At 36.2% G+C, this 13,004-nt stretch overlaps 1 pseudogene; it reads left to right on the plus strand.

Annotated features, from left to right (window-relative positions):
* LOC104865937 overlaps nucleotides 1–12,649 on the plus strand; it is a 41,487-nt pseudogene extending 28,838 nt beyond the window's left edge.
* The last annotated feature ends 355 nt before the right edge of the window (nucleotides 12,650–13,004 follow it).

Genomic DNA, 13,004 nt, shown 5'->3' on the forward strand with positions numbered 1-13,004 from the left:
AGCTGTTTAAATTCTTATGTTCATTATGAGTCTCAGAGAATGAACCCTGGTCATGTATTTTTTTCAAAGAAACTTCCATCAGCTTCCCTAATGTTGTTTTCCCCTATAAAAATAAGATACTTGATTCCATTCCTCAAAACCTATTTCAGAAATGTTAACCAGGATACACATTAGCATCATCAGTTACAGAGCAGACCCTCAAGGTATCCTAGGAAAAAAAGGAAATCAAAGATGAGAAAAAAGGGAAAAGGGATTCAGGTAATGCTTTCTTTTTCCACAAGATCTTTTGTTTCTAGTTGTACAAGGTCCACTGAGTAGGAACTTAGTACCTTTTTGAGAGAAACATTTTATGAATAATTTAATCGTGACACCCTTTTCCAAGTTGTCTTCTGTCTTGACCTAACACCTGAATAATTCTTGTCTTTTTACAAGAATATAGGTATTTGCAAGGGTGACAACTGATCTACCCTTAATGTTAATCTTTATTAAAAACTCTTGTACATTTCTACTAGCCATATTTTTCCATTGTCCCATTCAACAACGTACACCTGGGCCTACTATACAACACTCAAGACAGGTCCTGTGCAATCTTCCTTAAATTTCGAGTACAAAGTTCATGAAGAACTTTTACCTTTGGTTGTTTTTTTTTTTCCATATTTTCAAAGTAATCCTCTCAAACCACTAAAGAAAAGAAAAATGCCCTTCATTGTATTACTTTTCCAACTTTGCTCTTCTTAGTTTTTGTTCCTCTGAGTACCAGGGAATCATTATGACTCCACTAGGAGAAACCATTTGTTGAGTCTATTTTTTAAAATCTCAGTAGCTCCAATGACATAATACCTGTGTGATTTTCTGTGCTTTGTTCGCTGCCAATATCTATGTTTAAGTGGACATTTGCTGTTTCATATTAAATTTTAGAAGTCCTTAAAATGAATGATACTAAGTAATTTGGGGGTTATATATGCTTTAAAGATCCTGTAAACTTAGTGATTTCCTGCAGAACCTCAGTTTATGGTGTATTTTTGATACAAATTTAAGGTAGTAAGTTATATCAACCCTTCATACTGTTGATTTGTGTGCATGTGTATATATCATTACAAAACCTTCCCTAACTCAAGGCATAACTAGACTCTCCTGTAGTTTCTACAATCAAATCTTTCACTGGAATTCACTTTGTTGTGTAGTCCAAGGTGAAGATGTTTATATGCATGATATAAATAATCAAGGCTCTCACATGATCTATATAAAATTCAATCCATCCTGTGTAATATTACATCTGCCATATACTATGATTCTGTGTAAGATTATTCTATTTTTGGACTTTCTTTTCTATTCTTCTTGACCATGAATGCCCATACCACACTCTGGTAAGTAATGTATACAAAAATTGTTTTAAAATTGAGTGTAAACAAGTTCTATCTTTCCATAAATTTTACCTCTATCATAAGCACTAGAGATTATTCTTTGAATATCATTGTCAACCTTCCCCCAAAGAAAACTTCTCAGATTTTCAAATGGAACTGCACCCAATGTGTGGATTTATCTGAACACAGTTAACAAATTATTAACATGGAGACTTCAGATGCATAAAGGCAATTTAGCTTTCTATATTCTTAAATAATTATGCTCTTCAATAAAGCTTAATTATCTTTTATAAAGTCAAGTTTTAAGTACCACATATACTTTTTTGTTGCTCTGAAAATAATGTTTTCTTTTGGCTGGGGCACCATCAGTAAGGGTGTGCAGACCCCAGCCAGAGGACCCAGGACAGCAGCACAGCACAGAAATCCAGAAATCAGCCTGGGCTACAGTGGACTATGCCTGGATCACTCAGATCAGTCAACGCAGATCTGTATGCTACTTATGTTGTCCACCAGGAACAACAGAGATATACCTTGAAGGTGTGTCTTGCCTTTTTTGTTCCTATTTTTGTCCTGTTTTATTTTTTTCTTGATTGTTCTTATATTTATAGGAGCAAAAATAGTTTCTAGCTTTTTTGTTGTTGCCAATTTGTTCCATTCTTGTTTTTGTTCCTTCCTTCTCTTTTCCTTCTGTCTTCAGCAGTTTCCCAAAGTTCAGATGATTGTCCTGTGTCCTCTAATCTTTCCTTCTCCTGTTTCTCTACCTCCATCAGTTCCTTCTAAATCTTCCCAGAGAGTAAATTTTCTATGTTGAAGGGCTTGATTACTGCAAATATTTTTGTGGTTGGTTCTAGATTTTGATATATAACCACAAGTCTGGTTCATGTGGTCAAAGTTGATAATTAATAGTTTCCACAGTTTGTCAATTTCTAAACTGTGCTTGATGCTATTGTTGATGACAATTGTATTACTTTGGCCTTGGTGACATTATTGTTCTAGCCAGTTGTCCTTCCTGGTGAATGAAGACTGAGATTGCCTAGGAGCCAATACAGACTCAAGACTCAGAGGTCATCTAAACCTGGAATACAATCCAAAAAGTGGCCATTCCCTAGGAGTTCTAAATACTAGCAATAACCAAGACCTGTCATGTAAAGGTACAAGATCCCAATAATGAATGTAACAGTATTGTATACCTAGAATGTACCAATAAACTCAATAAAAAGAAAAAATATTAAAAAAAATAAATACTAGCAATAAAGATACCCATAATAAGCATTACATAAGCAGCAACTCAGGAATTAAACCAAAAACATCATGATCAACAACAGAAACAACAAAGAAAGAAAGAAAACAAAAAACAATAGAAGAGCTCAGGAATGTGATGGAATCCCAGCATAGGCAAGAAATGGAATCCATAAAACAGATTCAAACAGGTATCTAGGAGATTAAAAACTCCACTGAAAGTTTATACAGCAGAATGAGGCAATGCAAGGACAGAATATCAGATATAGTGACCAGGAAAACAAAGATGTCTTAAAAATAGCAAGAGACCATCAATCCAGCAGCTGCCAGATGATGCAAAGATGGATCAGAGACAATAAAGAAACAGGTGATAGTGCAAATCGTATAAAAAAATTATTCACAGAACTAATGGCAGAAAACTTCCCAAACGGGAAAAATTTGACATAAAGATAAGTGACGCATATAGGACTCCATGATCAAACAAACAAACAAACTACACCTAGGCATAAATAGTCAAGATTCCAGAATCACAACAGAACAAAATGCAAACAGTTAGAGAAAAGAAGCAAATCATATACAAAAGAAAGCCCATCAGAATCACAGAAGACTTCTCAATGTGAACCCTCAAGTCAAGAAGAGCCTGGAGTGAATTATTACAAGCCCTAAAGAAAATATCTCCAACCTGGATGGATGTACTGTGCAAAGCTATCTTTCAAAATCAATGGAAAAATAAGACATTTTCATGACACAGAACACTGGAGGACCTTCATGAATACCAGAAAAGCACTGCAAAATTTTTAAACAATATCCTAGGAAAAGACAATGAGGGTTACAACCCCATGAAGCCCAGTAGAATGAATCCATCAGGCAAAACAAATTAAATGCAAAGCAGGGGATCTGGCAACAGGAAAAGACAAGGTTATGTCAATACATATCAGTTATAGGGATGGGGATTTAGCTCAGTGGCACTGCTCCTACCTTGTAAGTGCAAGGTCCTAAGCTTGATCTCCAGTACCAAAAAAAATAGATAGAGATTATATCTAATATATATATTATATAATTGAAGTTGTCCCCAGTGTATTAGCAGATCATATCTTCTTGATTCAGCTTTGGTAATTCACATTACCAAGGAATCTGTCCACTGTTTTCTATGTTTTCTACATTACTAGAGTACAAATTCTCGAAGATGGCACTGATGATCTTCCAGATTGCTGCAGAATCCCTTGTGATTTCATCCTTTTCATTCCCAGTTGCACAGATTTGAGTCTTTTCTTTCCTTTTTTGATAAGGTTGGTTAAAGGTCTGTCTATTTGATTTAATCTTACAAAGAACCAACTCTTAATTAATTGATCCTTTGTATGGTTTTCTTAGCCTCTATTTAATTAATTTCTGCTCTTATCTTTATAACTTCCTCCCTCTGAGTTCTTTGGGTTTAACTTCTTCTTTTTCTAGAGGTTTGAAGTTCAGTATTGGGTTGTTTGAGCTTGCTCTGTTTTTCTGAATTCACTAGTATAAATTTCCCTTGTAGGACTGCTTTCATTGTGCCCCATAAGTTCCAGTATGTTCTATTGGCAATATCATTTAGTTGTAGAAACTGTCTAATTTCTTCTTTAATTTCATCTGTGACACACGGGTTGTTTAGGAGGGTTTTATTTCATTTCCATGTGTTTATGCAGTTTTTTGCTGTTGTTGTTTCCATTTATTTATAATGCCATTGCACTATGATTTGATAATAGCCATGTACTAATTTCAATACCCTTGAATTTACTTAAGCATGTTCTTTGAGCTGCTATGTTGTCTATTTTGGGGAAAGTTCCATGTACAGCTGAAAATAGTATGTATTTTGTTATTGTGGGTTTGAACATTCTGTAGATATCTACTAAGTCCATTTGTTCAAAGGTTTGTTTCACCTCTGATATTTCTTTTTTTCTTTTTTTTTTTTTGCCTAGTTGATCTGTCTATTTGTTACAGTGGGGTATCTAGGTGCCCCATTATAATTGTAATAGTGCTTATTTGACTTTATATTAATTAGTCTTATGTTCATTGATATTTGTTTTATATTCATTAATGTTTGTTTTATGGAGCTGGGTAAACTGACATTTCATGCATATATATTTATGATTGTTATCTCTCTTTTTGGAGTGTTCCCTTAATAAGTATACATGTAGTGACCTTCTTTGTCTCTTTTTTTTTTCTCTCATTGAGTTTATTGGTACATTTTAGGTATACATTACATTTAGTCTTTGTCTCTTTTGATTAGTCTTGGCTTGAAATCCAGTTTTTCTGCAAAAAAAATAAATTATCCCTGCTTGTATCTGGGTTCCTGTTGTATGGATTGTTGTTTTCCATCCATTCACTTTCAGTATGTGAATTTCTTTTTCAATTAAATGTTTATTATATGCAACATATTATTGGATCTCATTTCTTGATCCATTCTGCCAATCTGTTACTTTTGATTGCTGAGTTGAGACCATTTACATTCATTATTATAACTGATACGTTTTGATTTATCCTTGACATATTATTTTCCTTTTGTTGGCTCTCTTTCTTTCCCCTCTGTTTCATTGCTTGCCTAGCTTGATGTAGTCATTCTATTGGGATTCATGGTATTGTTATTTTCACTGACTTTTTCTAGAATATTCTTCAGAACTTTTTGGAGTGCTGGTTCGGTGGTCATGAATTTCTTCTGGTGTCCATTACATGGAACTATATTATTTTTCAATAATTTTGAAAGATAATTATCTGGGGGACATCATGCTGCGCTGGAAGTTGTCTTCTTTTAGGGACTGAAATACTTCACTTCCAGCCAACCCTCCTTGACTTAAGGATTTTTGTTAAGAAGTCTGCTGTAATTCTGATGGGCTTTCCTTTATAGATGATTAGTCTTTTTTCTCTAACAGCTTCTAATATTCTATTCTTTTGTTAAATTTCTGAAATATTGACTATTACATGTAATTTTTTTCTGATCATGGCTAATTGGATTTCTATATGCCTCACTTATCTGTATTTCAAATTGTTTTTCCATGCTTGGGAAATTTTCTGTCATTCCTTCTATGAAGAGGTTTTTGGGTTTTTTTAATGACCTTTATGCTATCTTCTGAATTTTTATTGATTCTGATCAATCTTATGTTATTCTTCTTTGCATTGTTTAGCAGCTATTGGATTGATTATTGTGCTCCATGGCTATTTTTAACAAATTTTTCATTTGATGATCAATGAACACAAACCTGTCTTCTAGGTCTGATACTCTGTTCTCACATTGGTTGATTCTGCTGCATATACTTTCAATAGAAAAAAAGTTTTTGTACTAGAGATTAAACTCACGACCTTGCATTTGTAAGGCAGGTATGGTGCTGCTGAGCTAAATCCCTGGCCCTTCAATAGAAATTTTAATCTTCTGGATATCTGTTTGAATGTTTCATGGAATCAAATTTTTTCTTATGTTGGGCATTCATGGTTTCTCTCACTTTCCTAAGCTCTTCTCTTCACTGTATGTACTCACTACCCATATCCTTTATTATTGTCATCATCTCTTAGTTAGCTGTGACATTATTTCAGATTTTTTTTTAGAGTTTCATTCATCTACTTTGTTAATTCTGCTGTTATCTTTCAGAATGTTCAGATGGGTGGCTTTTTATTTCTTCCACCTCACTGCTCTCTGGATTTGCCTTGGGTGAGCTGGAGGTCTGGTATTGCATCTTGCTTTCATGTTTTCTCATGTTTTATTTTTTAAAAATTTTTCCTGCATTGATGCTTATAAAATTCTTATGATAGGTAGCTTTATTATGAGTATCAAGGCCTCCTTAGGAAACAATTACTTTTCTGAGATGTCTTCTAGGTGTAGTTGGCTGTTGGATTTTGGCTTTTGTTTCCCATGATTTTGCCTCTTCAATTTATTAGAAATGAGAAGTTGCTGCATATTTGGCCTAGCACCCAGTTCTTTGGTACTGGAGCATGCTGCTGTTTATGACTCCCAGATAATCTCAGTATTGGGATACAAGTAAGTACAGCAGATCACAACAACTATGTTACCTTGGCTACAGTAGTAAAATCCGTAATAACAATAGCATTAATTAGAGTCTAGAAAATGACAAAGTGTGGTAGCTGTTAGTTTGCCAACTTTATACATACATCATTGTGTAACGAAAATCTAAAACACATCAAAAAATTATGTATTGTAAAGCCCTTCAAAGAAAGAGTGATTTTACCCTCAGAAGAGAAAATTTTAAAGAGATTAAGAGGGGAAAATAAAGAAATAAAAAAAAGAAAGAGATTAGAAGCAAAGCTGAAGGACAAAGATTACCCAAACTTTGAAAAGCTGGTGAAGAAGACAGGAGGGAAAGAAAGAAGGAAAAAAATAAGAACTAAACAAAACAAAACTTAATGTTTACACTAATGAGAAAACAAAAGCAATCAAGAAGAAAGAAAAAAAGCAAAGAAAAAATAAACTCTGTGATTTCAAACCTATAGTTATCTTCTGGGGCCTACAGTTTTGTGATAGTGTCCAATTCAAGATGTGTCTCCACCGTCACTGGTGTACCAAGGAGGCAGATAGACCCCAAATCCATCCTAATGATCCCAGCAAGCCTGCAGTAGGAATAAGGTGGGATGCCAATTCAGGTACTATCAATTTCACAGAAGTTTAGGTTGATCTTGGCCTCTGGTTATGGGCTTGGGTTCTGAGTTGTTCAGCCTGCAACACTCTAGGTGTCTCTTTCCAGCCTGCTCTTTGACCTTCACTGTCTTCTGTGGTGGTGCCTCACCCAGTCACTGGGAACAATGAGAGGAAGCCAACCTATAGCTGCTCCAAGTCCTGGGTTCAGTTTGTTCCCTCTTTAAAATGGTGTCTGACCAAGAACTATCTCCAGGAATATTCTTAAACTGAAGCCATTCAGCAGCTGTTGTAGTTCACAATGTCCTGCTCTATTTCACTGGTGCATTTCTTCATGGAGGTCTCTGGAATCACCTGCTTTCCTGTGTCTCTATAGATTGGAGCCACTCTCTCACGCCTCAAGCCAGGATTCAGGGAGAAAGTGCTAACTATCCACCTTCTTTTTCTGCACTAATGTCTGTCTCTTCACTTTCTCTGTGGATTCCAATTTTCCCTTCAGATCCTTCCTGGGTCCCAGGAATTCACCTCCCTCCTTCTTTCTTCGCCAAGTCATATTCCAGTGTTTAGATTTTGAATATCAGAAATGTTGATTTGTTGCTGTTACCACTCCTCCATCTTTCCAAAAGTGCTTCAAATCCTTTCCATTTAAAAACTCAATTTACTAAAATATTTACTATACTATGATTTCTAAACCTATCACCAACTGATATCTATTTGGCCCACAGAATTATTATCCCACACATCTACAACATCTGTATGTATCCATGTTCATAGGCCAGTATCAAGATCATGATGCTATCATAGAAAAAAGTATGCTGGGTTTGGAGTATGAAGTACTGTCTACAACTAACTGTCTTTGATATCTTTGCAAAAGTTATTTATCATGTTGAAAGTGATTGAATTTGAAGAAATGCTCTACCAGTCCTTCTCTCATAAATATATTTTTATCTACAAAGATATAATTTGGGGAAATGTGACAAAACCACCTTTAGCATTCACACACACATTGACACAGATGAGAACAAAAAAGTTGACCAAGAGTCAAGAAGAAATTTAAGACATAAAAGTTCAATCAGTTTCACCATAAGAAGGTAAGAATTCCAAAAGAATAAAATGACCAAATTAAAATGATGAAGTACATCTAATGTAAATCTTTTTGTCAATATAAGTAAAAGAATTTCAATATCACAAAAACTTGTCAGTTTTGCTTCTTTCATAAAGTAGTCATTGATGTATTCATTTTACAATGAGTAACTGCCAAGTTTCAAGCACTGTTGTACTTAGGAAGTGCTATGTGGAGAATAAATGCCCTATAGAAGGTGGTTTGCAGAAGACAAGAATACATGTGAAGAAATAGTTACAGGTGTCCAATTAAGAGATTAGAGAACACATGATAGAATAGGGTGGTAGCAGTGAAAAAGGAAAGAAGTGCATGGATCTAAACTCATATTTACCCAATAGCTAAAACTTCGAAACAATCCATTTGTCTATCAGTTGGAAACTGGATAAAGAAGATGTGGTTTTTCTATAAAATGGAATATTACTCAGCCATAAAGAACGAGAAAATAGATTCATTCATAGGAAAATGGATACACACTGAAGATATACTCCTGAGTGAAATACATAAGCCACACATGTGTAAATACCGAATAGCTTCTCTGGTGTGAATAAACTGCAATAATACATAAGATCTTAATAAGATTACTGACATGATGAAATGGGAAGAAAGGGGCTAAAGGTGTAGTGAAGGTGGGATGGGTAGGGGAAGGGTAATAAGGGAAAAGAAAAAATGTGAGATAAAGAAAAGATGGAAATAAAGTGCTTGTAGATGGGGAGCGGAGGAGGGGGTGAAGGGAGGGCAGGGACAAGGGGAAAAAATGAGAACCAAGACCTGTCATGTAGAGGTACAGATCCCAACAATGAATGTAACTGTACTGTATCCCTAAAATGTACCAACAAATTCAACTAAAGCTGAAAAAATAAAAATAAAATAATATTTACCTATTGTGTTTATTGACTGACTACAAAAAATAAAGGAAGATAGAGAACTAAGAATGATTCCTAAACATTTTTCCTTGAAATCCACATAGAGTCATTAAGTGAGAGAGACAAGATTGAGAAAAGACAAGTGCAGGGCAAATGCCACATAGGCTATTCCATGAAGCAGTGTATGAAATCTACCTTAAGTGAAGATTCTAAACCCGAAGGATTTATAAACTTACTCCCAACTCATAATCACATCTAATATTGAATACAGTTTCAGTACCCTCACACTGAATCTAATCCAACAATTTGTAATTCTGTCTCAACTCTTCTAATTCTGGCAGGCTTTGTTCTTTGCCTTTTCTTCCCCAGATCTTTATCTACTATTCATCTCGCATTAGGGCATTAAGGTCAAGACTGTTTCCCTAATGTGTTAACATATATTGCTGCTTGCTTAAATCAATCATCCCTTCTACCCAATGATGTTTAATGTTGCTTTTACTAAAGATATCCTCCTTTCTCCAAGTTTCACTCCTATTAAGGAATATATAAATATTCTCCACCAGGTCTACATGTTCAGAGGTCTGAGGGAAAACGTCAGCGAAGTCCAGTTCAGGCTTTGCTTGACTGTTAAAGTAAATGATTCACACAGTTCTTAAACTAAAACATTTTTAATATGGCAGTCTCACAGTGGGAATGAGACAGAGTCCTTTATATAGAATGTTACTACTTTGGGAAAATCACAAGTATTACTGACATTCCCTTTGAAAAATGGCTTCTCTTGGGCTGAATATTAACTCTAGTGGAACAGACCTTCGACAGCAGTAAGTTTCTTTTTATAATGACATCTCTCTTCAATGTTCCAGCTAATTCCAGATTGCTATAAACCACTGACCTCATGTCAGTTTTGCCCTTAACCCATTACCAATTCAGCATTACTCTTTCATTTTAAAAAAAAAAATCTAATTTGTAATATAGTCTAATAATATTATCTATTTTTACAAAATAGAAGAATTTCATTTATTAAAAATGGCTCTTGTTGCCAATAAAATTTTACACTACACAAAATATCTAAATAGAGATGGATGATTCTGTGATACTAAAGGTTTCACTTACTCATTCTTTTAAATAGTGAAGAGTCCAGATTGTGGCTACCCTTGACCTTGTCTTGCCATTTTAATCTCATCCTTTCTCATATGTAGTACAATCAATACTAATCACTCCATAACATAATGCAGATGTGTGATACTCTTATATTGTGAATTGTGAAGATTTATAGACTTTTGAGAACATTAATGTATAGCCAAATAACAGTGATTACAATCCCCAAGAGGAAAGAAAAGAAGATATATTGGTTAATAGTCTCCTATTATACTTCAGGTGTTAAGTAAAATGTGTTAACTTCATAGTTCATGATTTTATTATAGGGATTAGCATGTAAAAATACTCACAAAGCATTTAAGTACATGTAGAAGCTGAAGGAGATGTGAGTCCTTGTAGGATCATAAATACAGCTTCCATTAAAATTCAGTCCTCATTCTTTAGGCAGTATCAATCATTGCTGTACTAGAACCTGAAATATCTATGACACTGCATGGTAAACAGGAGGACCAATGACTAATAAAGGAGATGAGGAACTGATAATTAATTCATTGCATCTCCTGTAAAACTAACCTGGAAAACCTGTTTACTACCAGGAAATATAACATATTTGATTATCTTCTTCTGTCTTTCTTAGTATAAAATGTTCTGATTTCTCTTAATTTAAAAACAAAAACAGCAAAGGAACAAAAGTCCATCCACTGTGTTCGCAACAGATTTCCTTAACTCATCATTGTTAGGCTTAAAAAAAAGAGAGTTTTCTTCACTTTCTTTTTTTTCTGTATTTTTTATTATTATGTGTTTGTAGTGCATAACGTTTACATTCCTTGTGGGAAGTTGGTACAATGCAAATGACACATCTTGATTCCTTTTTTTTTAATCCCCTTTACCTCCCTTCCCTTCTCCTCCTTCCATCTCTTGATCACCTTCCTATTTGAGAAAGAGCTTTCACATCCATGGACATTTCATCCTACAACAAATCACTTTCATTATCAGAGAAATCATTCACACCAAAGATTCTTATGACTATAGTGACTCTACAGCTTCTCATCTAAACCAAGGCGCGATTGGAAATGAAAAAGCACTACTGGTAATTAAACATCAACTGGGACTTTCTAAACACATAGCACATGTGATAACGATACACAGAATCTTCTAGCAGGCAATCTTTTTTTTTTTTTCTGATATCAGGGATCAAACTCTCACTACTGGTAATTAAACATCAACTGGGACTTTCTAAACACATAGCACATGTGATAACGATACAAAGAATCTTCTAGCAGGCAATCTTCTTTTTTTTTTTCTGATATCAGGGATCAAACTAAGGACCTTGGTGCTTGTGAGGCAGGCACAGTGCCGCTGAGCTAAATCTCTAGCCCTCTAGCAAAGCAATCTTGTGGACTTGATCTTTCTGCAAATGTCCGTTTTGTTTGCAGATATTTCTGTTGTGCAGCTCTGTTCTTCCTCAGTTTATGAGATCCACTGTCCTAGGTTTCCTCCTAACCATTTTGATGACCTACAACAAACATTAGTATTCTTTGCCAGTTATTTTCTTTTTCTTTTTTCTATTTATTAAGTTTTCAGATTTGTAAGGTTTTGGTCCTGAACAGTTTCTTTTGTCACAATATGCAAACTCTTAGGTGTTCTCACTGACTCTGATAACCTCAATTTCAATCAATAACTTCCATTATTCCACAGCTCTCTTTGGCTTGAAGCTTCAGAATCTTATAAAAACACCCAATAAGCATATGCTTTTTGCTAAAACACAGACATATCAAAATTAACTGATTAATGTAAGGATACCTCGCCGCCGCCTCGCCTAGAGGGACAGACTGAGTCAGCGGGGACGCCAGGCGCTGCAAGGGTTGATATGAGCGCAAATCCTCCGCAGCCCTGGAACGCCAGCAGCTCCACCTTTGGGAGCAACAGAACTTCCTCAAGGATACTTTACAGCCAGAGACAGAGTGTCTTTCCTCTGTCCCACCTGCATCTTGTGTCCCAGAGATCCCCCATAGGCAGCATCTCATCCACGGAAGTGAGTGTGGACACGCTGGAGCAAGTAGGACTTATTGACCTTAGGGATCAGGATGGAGCAGATGTGTTCTTGCCCGGGGAAGATCCTCCACCAAACCCCCAGACAGCTGGGGTCGGTGACCATCCAGAGGAGCTGAGCTGGCCAGTGCTCACGCCACACAGGACAACGTGCCGGACTTCCTCCTCGTCCTTGGACGACCCCACCAACCTGCACAGTCCGAATCCGAGTGAGGGTGGAGCAGACACACCCTTGGCACCGTCTGATGAGGCGGAGGATAGGGGTGATGCAGGAGAACAGCCCCGAACCTGCAGCTAGCAGAGGGCCCCTCTTGCAGAGTAACCAAGATGGCTGTTCTCCACATGAAACCCTAGACCCAGCCAGAGCCCTTCGGGGGAAACCAAAACATTTGTCTTGCAGTGGGCACCAAAGGGAGGGAAGGTGGGTGGGATGGTGAACCTCACTGAGAATTAACTCATTCTTGCTTTAGTGCTAACCTTTTCCTGCTTCAACCTTCCCGCCAGTTTTCGGCTTACTCCTGAGGTAGGAATTGCGATTGAGGAGACGGAAGATGAGGTAAGACCGGATTCCCTGCTTCCTTGGCACGCCTCGCTCCCCCACACTGTCCTGTAGGCTTTCAGTGGTCTCCTAAACCAGTATCTCTAAGTGGATG

This window comes from Fukomys damarensis, unplaced genomic scaffold, assembly GCF_012274545.1.
Source record: "Fukomys damarensis isolate Sample0158 unplaced genomic scaffold, DMR_v1.0_HiC HiC_scaffold_28, whole genome shotgun sequence".
Lineage (NCBI taxonomy): Eukaryota > Metazoa > Chordata > Mammalia > Rodentia > Bathyergidae > Fukomys > Fukomys damarensis.